Here is a 13753-nt window from a genome sequence, read left to right as displayed (position 1 = left end):
GGAGTTGCAGGATTTGATGCATAGTGCAGAACAAGTGGGTAAGCATACCTTACAATGTGGTTTTGATGCTCTAGAGGCCTCATGTAGAGCTGCTGTTACAGGATCAGTCATACGTAGGCATGCCTGGCTCAAGGAACAAGCCTTGCCTGATCATGTCAAAGCTAAATTACTAGACGCCCCTCTTCAAAAGGATGTACTGTTTGGTGCTAATGCTGAGGAGGTGTTAAGGAAAATGGAGGAAAAGGCTAAATCAATGCAAACTGTGAAAGAATTTCTACAGGTACAACCCCCACCTTTTAGTAGAAATTGGCCTTCCAAAAACTGGTCCTTTCCTGCCACGGACAGACCCCAAAGAGGCAGATACAGGTGCCCGAGGGGCAGAGGACAATCCCAAGGATCGTTCAGAGGCAGACAATGGCAAGCTCCTACACAAAGAGGTGGTGAGGATAACTCACAATCTTTCAGAAAGCAAAACCAATGACTTTCCTCTTTACATGCCGACCAAGTCTCAAATGGCAGCCCCCTTAGGAGGAAAGCTGGCATTATTTTCAAAAAATTGGCATATTGTCACAAAGGACAAATGGATCTTGGACATTATAAACAGAGGCTACAAATTCCATTTTCACACCCTTCCAAAAATGAGAGGCATGCCAAACCTGCCACACAATCAAAGGGCAGAGGCACAAAGGCAAATTACAGATCTCATAAACATGAAAGCTATTCAAGAGGTACCTACGCACGAACAAGGTCAAGGTTTTTATTCCAGGCTATTTCTGGTGCCAAGGAAGGGAAAAGATTGGAGACCTATTTTGGACCTGTCCATCCTAAACACATTTCTACTCGTAGCAAAATTCAAGATGCTCACTCTACAACAACTTCTTCCCATGCTGGGCAAGGAGTCTTGGCTGGTAACATTGGACCTCAAGGAGGCATACCTGCATGTCCCAATCAGACAAAATTGCAGAAGGTACCTCAGGTTTCTTGCAGGTTCAACCCATTATCAATTCTCTGCATTGCCCTTTGGCTTGTCTACTGCGCCCAGAGTATTCACGAAATGCCTGGCATCAGTAATTGCCTACTGCAGACTTCAAGGGATACAAATATACCCCTATTTGGACGACTGCCTGATCCAAGCGGACAGCAAGCACATTCTTCTGAAACATCTGGCTTATGTAATAATGTTGTTGAACTCTCTGGGATACACAGTCAACAAAAAGAAATCAAGGCTAATACCCTCTCGGAAGATAATTTTCCTGGGTGCCAATTTGGACACACACACCCAGATGGCCTACCTCATGCCAGAGAAGCAGGGGCAACTAATTCAATACTTCAGAACACTAGCACATTGCACCAGGCTGACTGCAAGGAAATTCCTGCAGGCTCTGGGGTTCATGGCATTTTGCATCTTACTAATCCCATGTGCAAAGCTGCATATGAGGAAACTACAATGGTACCTGAAAAACATATGGTCTCAACACAGCCACAGTTTGGAAACAATACCACTAATTCCATGTCTGCAAAAGGAATTTCTGTGGTGGGCTCAAGCATGTCACACAAACACCGGTCTTCCATTCAGCAAGCCTCAAGCAAATCAAGTCATCACAACAGACTCCTTGGACTACGCCTGGGGGGCGCACATGACAGATTGGTGCATTCAGGGCAAATGGTCCCAAAAAGAAAAGCACCTTCACATCAATCAAAAAGAAATGCTAGCAGTAATAAATGCTATTATAGCTTTCAAGGACCTTCTACAACCAGGTCAACTATTGATAAGAACGGACAACACCACAGTTATGTGGTACATAAACAAACAGGGAGGAACACATTCTTACCCCTATAGACTGGCCATGTCACTTTGGAACATGGCCATGGACTTACAAATGGAACTACAAGCACAGTACTTGCCAGGCAAGGAAAACACGCTGGCAGACAACCTAAGCAGGAATATGACAGATCCACACGAATGGAAATTGCATCCAAAAGTTTTTACAGAAATAATCCAAGAATGGGGAAGGCCAGACATAGATCTTTTTGCCTCCCACAAAAATCATCAATTGACAAAATTCTGCTCAAGGATCTTCCATCCAAAGGCCTGGAGAGTGGACGCTCTCTCTTTCAGTTGGACATCAATGACAGTTTATGCCTTCCCACCTCTTCTAAACAAGAAACTTGAAAACAAGAGCAGACAGACCAAAGATGATTCTCATTGCTCCGGACTGGCCAAGGCAACACTGGTACCCAATCCTGAGGAGCCTGACGCACTCGTCACCATGGACCCTGCCCCTAATGCCTCTTCTTCTGACTCAGCACAGCTTCAAAACTCTTCACAGCCAGCTAAAAACACTCAATCTATCCGCATGGAAGATTCCTTAGCATCACAACAGGCCCTACTCTCCAAGGAGGTGCAGGATATCATTTTGGAGGCCAGAAGGCCATCAACTAGAAAAGCTTACTCTGCAAAATGGAAACGTTTTTGTGTCTGGAATGAGAAAAAGGGCCAGGATCCTGGAAAACTAAATTTACCTCAAATACTACAATATTTGGCTGAACTGCTAAGCAGTGGACTTTCTTTCTCCTCCATCAAAATCCATGCCTCAGCCATTTCTGCAGAATACAACACTGATCCACCTTTATTCTCTCACCCTCTCTTAAGACAGTTCCTCAGAGGAGCTAAGAATTTAAGACCTCCAAGGAAACAACCAATACCTGCTTGGGATCTTAATTTCATTCTGGAAAAACTGACCTTGCCTCCCTTCGAGCCAGCTGCCTCATCAGATTTGCAATATTTGTCCTGGAAAACAGCTTTCCTTCTGGCTATCACCTCAGCTCGTAGAGTTTCAGAACTACAGGCTCTCATGGCTGTCCAGCCTTTTATCATCTTCCATCAGGACAGAGTTTCCTTTCGAACCAACCCGTCCTTTATGCCTAAAGTGGTATCCAGGGTAGCTTTAAATCAGGCCATACATTTACCTACTTTTTATCCTAATCCTCAAAACAAAGGGGAGAGATTACTACATTCCTTGGACATCCAGAGACAACTGCGTTATTATTTGGACAGAACAAAGCCTTTCAGAAAATCAGAACAGCTCTTTGTGGCCTATGCAGTAGGAGCTCAAGGAAAACCAATTTCCAAACAGACAATCTTAAAATGGATAGCCCACTGCATTACGCTTTTGCTATTCCTTTCATGGCAAAACTGTACCTACAGGCATTAGAACTCATTCCACCAGGGCCACAGCCACCTCTGCAGCCTTCCTCAGAGGAGTTCCTACCAAGGATATTTTGGAAGCAGCCACTTGGAGTTCTGTGCATACCTTCTCCAAGCACTACAACCTACCATTATACTCCAAATCTAGAGCAGGCTTTGCCACTGCAGTCTTGCAGGGCATTTTGGCTCCTCCTAGTTCCACCTAGTACCTACCACCCCTTTCTTAGCTTTGGGATTCTACCCATCTGTTATGACTGCAGCTGTATGCACGATGAACATAGTACAGTTTTGTACCTACCATAAATGTAGATGTTCAAGTGCTAATACAGCTGCAGTCCAGGTTTCCCTCCCTCCTTCCCCTCTTGGGACAGGCCTATAGGCTAACCCATCCTCATACAACCTGATTGGGGTATTCATTTATGTTGTATTTGCTTGCAACTACTGTATTTTGATTATATTACACTGCATTATTACACAAATTTATGTATTGCCTTCCTTCTGGGGGCACCTGACATCTGGGGCAAGAAAAACTGAAGAAAATGGCGTCGGCTGGTTCCTTTATACCCCTGTCGTACTGACGTCAGGGAAGAAGTGACGACAACTGCCTCCGGACCTAGACTTTGGAATTCGGCCGACCGAGGACCAGCCTGACGGCAGGAGAACCCATCTGTTATGACTGCAGCTGTATTAGCACTCTAACATCTACATTTATGGTAGGTACAAAACTGTACTTTCCACACCTTACTTCGGGCTGCAAGATTTGTGCAGCCTTTGACCCTCGAGCTCTGCGGGATCAAAGGGCTAAGTTGATTCTGGCTGGTCTTCTCCCAGCGGAATCAGCGGCTTCTTCAGCCGTGGCTGTACAAGCTTCTGGTCCTCCTTCCCTGTCCAGGACTCACACTCTCTGGCCTCTCTATTGCTCTGTTTTGAAAAGGAAGGAGAAGCACAAAGAAAAAGAAAGGGAAAGAGAAAAGAGAGAGACTAGGAGAGAGGGGTTGTAAGAGACCAGCGGACTCTGATCCATCGGCCCCCCCCCTGCCAATGTGGTCTCTACACCAGAAAAAGTTCCTAGGCCGTCTTCCCCTCGGCTCCTTTCTCCAAGATTCTCCCTGGAGCTGGAGGAGGAGGATCTGCCTGCTTTGAAGTCATCCTCGCATCGGTCCTCCCAGCCTGTGTCTGTGGCATCCTCCAGCTCCATGAGAAGCCTCTCTGAAGCTGACATAGACTGGATGATAAGGTTCTTGCAGACTCAATTGCAGATGGGAGTGTTGCTGGCTCCCCCTCCCACCGTAAAGGGAATTTTGGCTCCGATGTTCACGCCGGTAGTTCCTTCTCTGATCCATCCCTGGGTTTCGGCGTCCCTGGCTCCGAGGAGCCCCAGAGTCAGGGGGTTAGTGCTGATGGTTCCTCCATCCTCAATGCCAGCCATGCCCTCAAGTTTGTCGGATCCGAGCTTTCTGAGCCAAGATATGGGCGTCGGATCCGAGGTGATGAATGCTCTGTTGTGGTTTGGATGTACCATCCCTCTGGGTGTGACTGTTCCGGGCTCTTCTCCAATCCCCTCGTCCGAGCTGAGGGGCATGGCTACTCATTCCACCAGTTTCAGGGAAGGCAGTTCCCCTTCGGCTTTCGATGTGATGGAGAGGGTTCTCTCAGGAGGATCGAGACTCTTCACTCTTTCCTCGGAGTCCGCCCCTGCTCCCTTGCAGTTGAGTATGTCTTCTGTCATCCAGTCCTCCCAGGGACAACCTGTGTCTGATATGCCCCAGACAGTTCTCCTCGAGGAATACGAAACTGTTTGTGAGAGCTCCCTGGAGAGCCCCCCTGAGAAGGTCCCTTGCAAATGCCAGTGCAAGAGGAGGCACATGGACTCCGCCTAGTCCCTCACTGAGGATATCAACTTGGAGGAAGGGGAAGGCTCCCCCAGATTGCCTCCAGAAGATGCCTCCTTCGGAGACATAATGGAAATTCTCTGCCAGAGGGGGAGGCTCATCCACCCAAAAGCCTTCCTCGGACGAGTCTGTATTCCTGGAGGTGTTTGATGTAGGCCCATCTACTTCTAGGGTGTCCCCTCCGGCAGACCTCATTACTACCAGAGCTTGAAAGGAACCAGACACTGTGTAGAGCCAATACCAAAATGGACAGTGTTGAGTCCTCCTGACAAGCCTGCATGGAGTAAGGGATCCCCAGTTGATGCCATGGTGGTGGCGGCAGCCACCAAAAACGAACTGGCGCAGGAAAGTTTTTCAGTCCATCCTCCGGACAAGGAGTCTAGGGCGATGGATCAACTTGGAAAGCGGACATATCCTTCAGCTACCTTTGCCATAAGGGCGCTGAACTGTATGGTCCACATGATTAGGCTTCAGTGCAACCTCGTGAAAGAGTATGCGGAGTCTCCCCGGAGTCCATTTTGGCTGAGGATAAACGTTCTTTCTCTGCTCATATGGCCACTCTTAAGTCGGTTACTAACACGTCCATGCGTTTACTCTCTCATGCCACCAAGGGAGCCGTTAGGGCGACCCAGTCTGGTATTGCCATGAGGCGTCATGCCTGGCTCCTGCTTTGCGATTTTTTGGAACCTTTCAAGGTGTCCTTCGCGAATGCCCCTTTTGACTATTCGACCCTGTTTGGGAAGACCGTCCGAGACACGCTAGTCCAGAGTGAGAAGGGCAGGACGACGTGGCCAGCCATCGGGATCCGCTTCTCCAATCCTCAAAGATCCTTTCCCAGGAATCAGCGAGGGCAGAAGTGGTTATGGAAGTTCTCAGCATTCCTGGGACGCTCTGGACTCCTTTTCCCCTAGAGGCAGAGGGGGACAAAGTGGACGCCGGCCCAGAGGCAGAGGTGGACCAAAGAACTTCGGGTCACAGTAACCCTTTTCGGATCAACCCACACAGCAGCCCTGAGGGGTTGACTGACTGCTCCACTCTGGAAGCAGTTGGGGAGAGGGCATTTTTCTAAGCTTCTAGCTCAATGGGAGTCCTTAACATCAGACCACTGGGTGCTTTGAATAATATCCAGAGGTTATTCCATTCCCTTTATGAACAGTCCCTTAACCCCAAGCCACCCCCCCCCCCGGACGTCCCACCCACTCAAAGGGAGAGGCAGCAGCTTTAGAAATAGAAAAGCTGCTAGGCAAAAAAGCAGTCCAGCTGGTCCCCAAGAACAGTCTGGATCAGGCATCTATTCCAGGTTCTTTTTGGTGGCAAAAAAGACGGGGGACTTGAGGCTGATTCTTGATCTATCCATGATGAACCTGTCCGTTGCCAAGGAGAAGTTCCGGATGATCACATTACAATCCATCCAGCCGTTCTTGCAGGAGGAAGACTGAATGTGCTCGGTAGACCTCAAGGATGCATACTGCCATATCCTGATGGACAGGTGATCCAGGAGGTTTCTCCATTTTTGGCTGGGAGCCAATCACTACCAGTTCAGGGTCCTACCCTTCGGTGTCACCACAGCCCCCATGGTGTTTACCAAGGTCATGACAGTTGTAGTGGTCCACCTGAGGCTTTCAGGGCATCCAGGTCTTTTCATACGTGGACGATTGGCTCCTCACCTCCCCTCCCCTCCAGGCATCAACTTATTCAAGCCAGAAATTCCTTCCTTCAGTTATCAAATCTACTGGGTATTACAATAAACTTTGCAAAGTCCTCTCTTCAGCCTTTTCAGATTCTGGACTTCATAGAGGCAAGAATAGATTCTCTTCAGGCCAGGATATTTTTGACTCCAGACAGACTTCGGAACCTGACCCTTCATGTCTTGGCACTTCTTCAGACTTCTTCACCCCCAGCAGAGTTAGTCCTGAGAGCCCTTGGGGTCCATGGCAGCAGCAATAAATCTGGTTCCTAGTGCACATCTGCATATGAGAGTGTTACAGTGGACGTTACAAGTTCAGTGGTCTCTGTTATACCAGCCCCTAAACTTCCCAATTCCTCTAAGCAAGGTGTGCAAACCTTCTCTCATGTGGTGGCGTCAATCCTAGGATCTGCGAGAAGTACGCCCCTTTGTTACACCTCTGCCCCAAGTCATGGTGACCATCTATGGTGGGGGGGCATTACTCGGGCAAGACTGTCCAAGGCACGTGGACCCCAAACGAGACCGTTCTGCATATCAATGTTCTGGAGATGAGGGCGGTCCTTTTAGTGTAGCAGGCCCTTCATGCTTCTCTTCCTCTGGGAGCTATTGCGATTCAGTCAGACAATATGTCAGTGGTCTGGTATATCAACAAATGGGGGGGAACCAGGCCCTACCCACTTTTGTCGAGAGACCATGCGAGTGTGGGAATAGGAGATCTCCACCAACTGTTTTCTGATAGCAATGCACATCCTGGGTCGGTCCAACATTCTAGCAGACAAACTGAGCAGGACTATCCTTTTGTCCTACGAGTGGTCTCTGAACCCTTATGTAGCAGAACAGATCTTCCTCAAGTTGGGTCTGCCTTCCTGCGTTCTCTTCGCATTGCCATCCAATGCGAAGTGCAGTGAGATTTTCGCTCTGATTCCCCCTCGTAGGGGGGGGGGGGAAGAGATGCTCTTGTCCATGCATGGCCACCTGGTCTTCTTTATGCATACCCCCCACTACCTCTCATGACAAAATTCTTACAGAAAGCTCGGAGGTTGGGGAGCAGGATTATCCTCATAGCCCCATTCTGGCCTCATCAGATTTGGTTTCCCTTCCTCCGGTCTTGTCTAGTAGCTTCGCCCTGGATTTTGGATCCCATTCTGGATCTCATTTGTCATCCCTCGGGAATTCCTACCCCGAATCTGGACAGCCTCAAGCTTACTGCTTGGTTGCCCCAGTTCCATTAATTGCCAGGACTCCTGGTCTCTCTTCCCTCATTAAGTCCATTCTGGTGGTGGCACACAAATCCTCTACCAGAAAAGTGTACCATAGTAAATGGAAGTGTTTTTACATTTGGGCTTCTCAGAGAAATTTGGATTCCCTTACTGCTCCTGTTGCAGTGGTAGAATTTTTGTCTCAAATTTTCCAGTAAGGGGCCAGCTCTTCCACTGCGAAAGTCCAGCTGGCAGCTATATCCCATTTTCATGTAGGAGAAAATTCAGGTTCTCTAGCTGCTGCCAGAATTTGTAAGACCTTTATCAAAGGTACTTTTTTACTGAGACCTCCTGTTAAGCATCCTTCTCTTCCATGGGATTTGACCTTGGTTCTTCAGGCCTTAGTTGCGCTTCCATTCAAACCCACAGCATCACTTGATTTGAAATTTTTGTCATGGAAGACAGCTTTCCTGGTGGCTATCACCTCGGCTAGGAGAGTGTCGGAGTTTCAAGCCTTATGTATGAAACCCCTGTACTTAGTTTTTCATAAGGATAGGGTGTCTCTCAGGACTAACCTTTCTTTCCTCCCTAAAGTCGCTTCAGAGTTGAACATTAATCAGTCTATTAATCTCCCAGTATTCTTACCTAACTTTCAAAATAAAGGAGAATACAAACTTCATTTGCTGGACGTTCACAGACAGTTACGCTTTTACTTACATAGGTCTAAAGCCTTCCGTAAGTCTGATCAGCTTTGTTTCTTTTGCCAAACCCTTTTTGGGGAAACCAGTTTCAAAGGTGACTCTTGCTAGATGGATCACTCTTAGTATTTTGCAGGCATACAAGGAACATGGATTACCAGAACCAGCCAGGATTCATGCTCATTCTACTCATTCTGTGGCTACATCTGATGCATTTTGGTCTAGAGTTTCCCTGGATGACATTTGTTCAGCGGCTACCTGGGCTTCCTCTCACACTTCTATTACTCATTGTAAGTTGGACATGGTGTCTAGAGGAAGGGCTTCTTTTGGTTCTGCAGTGCTCCGGAATATCCTTCCTTAAGGACCTCCCAAGATTTTTGGTAGCTGGGGACTCTGTCCCACAGGTTGATGACCAAATGAAGTTAACAACTTCAGATAAAGAAGTTATGTACTCACCATAACATTCCATCTGAGTAGTTAGACTTCGTCATCAACCTTCCCCCTGACCTTGGTGGTTTACGTCTGTTCTTGGGCTCAGAGTTTCTGGGACTGGTGAGCCTAGTTTGTGTTCGGGTCAGGTTATGTCTCTTGGGTTGATGTGTGTCACGCTGTGGGTGGCAAACTTGATTTGAGGGGTTGTAAGGAGGTTGCAGTGTAGTATGAGTAAGGGGAGGAGCTCGGATCTTAGCTTGAAAAGCTGCTGGCTCGGATCCATATCGGATCTGAAACCCATAGGTTGATGACAAGTGAAGTCTAACTACTCAGATGGAACATTATGATGAGTACATAACCTCTTTTTTTATCTACATTAATATCATATCCTGAAAAGACATGACACTGTCAAAACTTTTCACAACACAAAACTATCCTTTTCTGGATTATTGAAGTACAACATAATTATGTTAATAAAGCTAACTTTTTCTTGATTGGCATACCATTTATGTCATTGAATGTATGAGATAACTTATTTATATTGCCAGTAGCTTTAAGTATAACGCAAGTAACAAAGGGGAAAGAGGACCACACCCTCCATTTTGTTTCTCTGTTTAAACACATCTTGTTGGAGAGGAACCTTCCCACCTTAGTTCTTGCCTTCTATCTTTTGTATAGCTTCCTAATTAATTGTATTATTCTTTTGGGGAATGCAAATGCTACCATTTCCCTACTCATAAAATCCCAGCTGACTGTATTGAATGCTTTCTCTAAATTAGGACCCACCAACAGTAGTGGTATTTTCTTACACCCAGCTTCCCTCTGGATCATCATTGTTCTATTAATGTTGTCAAATATTTGCTTCCCATCTTGCTGTTCTCTTAGCTAGTATAGACATAAACATGTTGTAGATTAAAATTGAAATGGGCCTATACAAAACGGAGTCTGAGGGGCTTTACTGTCTTAAAACAGTGCAAAGAAAATGTTCCAGATCATTATTACTTTCTTCTCCAAACCTCCATAGGAGTGCTTTTTTCCCCCTGGAGACTTCCATGTTGACTGATTATATATTACCATTTTTATTGTCCTGTCTTAGTCATTAGTTGTTGAGACTCATCTTGGAATAATTTTTTTCATAAATCTTTCTTTTTTTGGATTCTACATTCTTCTGCTTTATACACATTTTCATACAAAATATCTGTAATACCTTTATAGTATTTCTGGTAATTTTTGTTGTAAGCTGTTGCCGACAACCCTTTGTACTTCTTGTAGTTGTGCTAAAAGTGTTTGTGCTCTGGACATTCTAAACTCATGCATACTATCCAATTACTCGCCTATTTTCTTTTTAGCACTCTGCCATAGCTCTACTACTTGTTCTAAGATTCCTCTTATTCTGCAATACTTTAATTTTTGTCACCCCTTCTAAGTAATTACTATTGTTTTTGTCTCTTATCTATTTTTTATCCCTACTCTGCCTTTAATTTTCATTTTTATCCCACTCATTAGCTATTCATTCTGAAGAAATTAATATCTTTCCTAATAATTCTTAAATGATTTCTAAGCATTCCTTAAGTTCCTCTCTGCAACAGGTACTAGTGTCTCATTTTACTTCATTGCCTTACATATTTATCTTAGTTTTTATCAGGGCATGATCTGAAATAGTTATTGGATGTGTCAATTTTCAATTAATTAAATGTGCTCCTATGAATTTTTATCCAGCCTAGCCCAGTTATTGTACCTTGAGGAATAACACACAAATTCTGTCAGAGTTCCTACTACTGAATTCACAACTTCCATATGAAATATTATATTTCTTTAGAAATGTACTTTCTTTCATTACATTTTCTGTTCTAGGACCCACTGACACATCCTCACTATTAAACAAGTTCCAGTTGACACCCATAAGTAATCCATGCCAAAGCTTGATTGCCCCCTTCCAAAAAAAAAAATCTGTGAAGCTCTGTAATAGTTCTAGGTAGAACACTAGTACATACCAGCATAACCATCCTTTCCTTCCATTAGCCCCTTGCTTCCACAAGTCTAATATTATTTATTTTTGTTTCATCTTTTATCACTGTCTAAGCTCCTCTAGCAATCAATATTATTGCTCACATTTCTTTAGATCTTGATGTTTTGCAGAATGTCCATCTTGAAATCCTGTCAAATTCTCATACTCGTTTTTATACAAATGTGTCTCTTGCAACATTACTTTTTGTACTGTACATGTCTTAATTCATACACATATTTTTTTTTTCCTGTGGTCTTTTCCTGTAATGCAGTCATTTGCATTCCATGATGATATAGACAAAATAGTCATTATTATAGAAAGCTATTATTCCCACCTGTTAAAAATGACTGTTCTTTTGAATATGTATTTCTTACTTTTAGTTTGCATGCACTTACTAATGTTTGGCAAGATGATTTCTTATGCAGTTCCTTCTTCCCATCTCAATTTGAATCTGTCACAGTTCCAAGTCTTTTTTGCTTTAATTAAAAAAATAAATAGATTGAGATCCCCTTCGTGTTAACATGCAAAATACCCACAACTGTACATTGTCAAGAAGTGAAGTTTACCCCTGAAAACTGGAGCAGTTGCCCCAAATAGTCTGCTGTACTCACAGGCATTGCCTATTCTAAAATCAAGTTTATTCATGCTAAAGTGCATGTTACTGCCATTGCTTCCACTAACTGATTGTGGACTGCTTTTTTCACATCTCTGTTCCATCCTAGATGTGAAAGCTTGCATGTTTTCACTATGAACATTTTAGCCCTAAGAAAAATGTGTAATGTATTAAATACATTCAAGTATTAAATATGCTGGATAGGTAGTGGCTAATGTATTTTATTCACTTCCCAGATTCAAACTTCATTTATTTTTCTCTGAACTGCTTGCTAGTGTACCATTAAATTAAGGTCAGAATCTATCATTGAGTACAGTGTCCCCCTTTAGTATGTACCTAACCAGGTGTATCCAACAACTGGAATATCCACAGAGGTTCCTCATTAATAGAATGCAGGGCATAAGTAGCATGCCCTCTGCAAATCACCTGAAGGTCCTAACCCTGTATTCTGTCTTCTACAGGCTGTTGAGGAGAGATCTATACCTGGCATACAAGGCATTGTCAGAACTCACCCTGATAGACCTCCTGAATATCCTCAAAGTAAAACAGTACCAAGATTACCCATTCTAAAGACTTAAACCTTGCATTTAATGCAGAAAGGACCTGCTGGAGAGAGAGAGAGAGGGGTATGTATCCCACAGACTACCTCTTCTCTGCAACAGGCATCCATGTGAAGCAGAGTTCCTCCCTAACTCAATTCAAGCGTAAATTGGACAACTTGATGGAGAACGGGAAATTCATCCCTGGTTTGGCACGTATGTCTCTAATGGACACATACAAGACTGTAAGTGGTTCATCTACCAGGCACCTGCCTGTAAATGTTTCATCTCCCAAGACATTGCTTAAACATAGGTACCAGAACTTGTCAAGAGATTTTGGATGCAGGGCTAGGCTTAAAAAGGCCATTGTGGTCATTAGCCTAGTAAACACCCATGAAACTATTGCACTGGACCTTGTACATTTCTCTCACCAGTGTGTCAGAGGTTTTGTGATTGATTTCACCTGCAGACAGCTTGTCTGAAAGTAAAAGCAGTTAATGGGGGGAAACAGTAACTTTGCAGATGTATTAGATGTAGTAAAGATTTTTTGTAAATTTCACTTATAACACACTGTAACTTCTATTCACTTGCTGTAGTATTCTTAACCAGAGGGATCTCTGGCCTTAAGATGACCCGACATTAGCCAGTATACAAAAGTCTTGTACTACTGTAGGGTATATGAGACGTAAGTAGACTGCTGTTGGACGTAGGCCATAAAAGTGATGTATGCATGTAACATCCTCAGAACTTTTCTGCTGCCAGTCAGACGAGCATTCCAACTGTCAGTCTGTTTCAGCATTTGTGACTTCAGCTCATTGCCAGATAAGTGCCCCACTAGGGAATATTTTCTCAACTGCTGTTTTGGTTATGTCATCCAAGAAGCAAGTACAAGTGTAGAAGACAAATTCCACAGGATGACAGCCATTCACAGTGTCTCTTTTGTTTAGGCCCTAACCACGACCATAAGTCCTGTAGCATTTGCTAGTCATCCTTACCTAAGACCCTTAGAAGCAGGCTCTCCTCTTTTGCCATTTATTTAGAGAACCAATGGCTTAAGTTGTTAGCTAAGCGTATGGAGGGTACCTCTGTGTCTGATGCTGAGCCAGTGAAGCACAAGTCCCAGAAACCTAAGCCTGCACCTTCAGCTGCACCTCCACCATTGGATGTTTCTCCTGAGGTTCTTGCCATCCTGGATACTTATCTGACTTCGGGCATGGATTCACAGGCCAAGCCCAGTTCTGAGGCTGCCTAGACTGTGGCCACAAGCATATCTGTGGAGGTAAAACAGATGTCCAATCAGGGTGTCGTTGGGGAACCTAGGCTCAAAAGTACATAGTGCCCTGGGAGATACCTTGCACTCAAGCAAGAGAGAAGATTGAGTAAGATACTTTTGAATGTAGGCGTTGGCCTTTCCTCCGATGTCGCATAGGATCTTTTCTCCTACAAAGCAAAAACAAAAATTAAGTATTCATCTCCT

The sequence above is a fragment of the Protopterus annectens genome, chromosome 5.part0 (genome assembly GCF_019279795.1).
Source record: "Protopterus annectens isolate FY-2018-M chromosome 5.part0, PAN1.0, whole genome shotgun sequence".
Taxonomy (NCBI): domain Eukaryota; kingdom Metazoa; phylum Chordata; order Ceratodontiformes; family Protopteridae; genus Protopterus; species Protopterus annectens.
The sequence above is the reverse complement of the archived record's forward strand: the minus strand, read 5'-3'. Positions refer to the sequence as shown.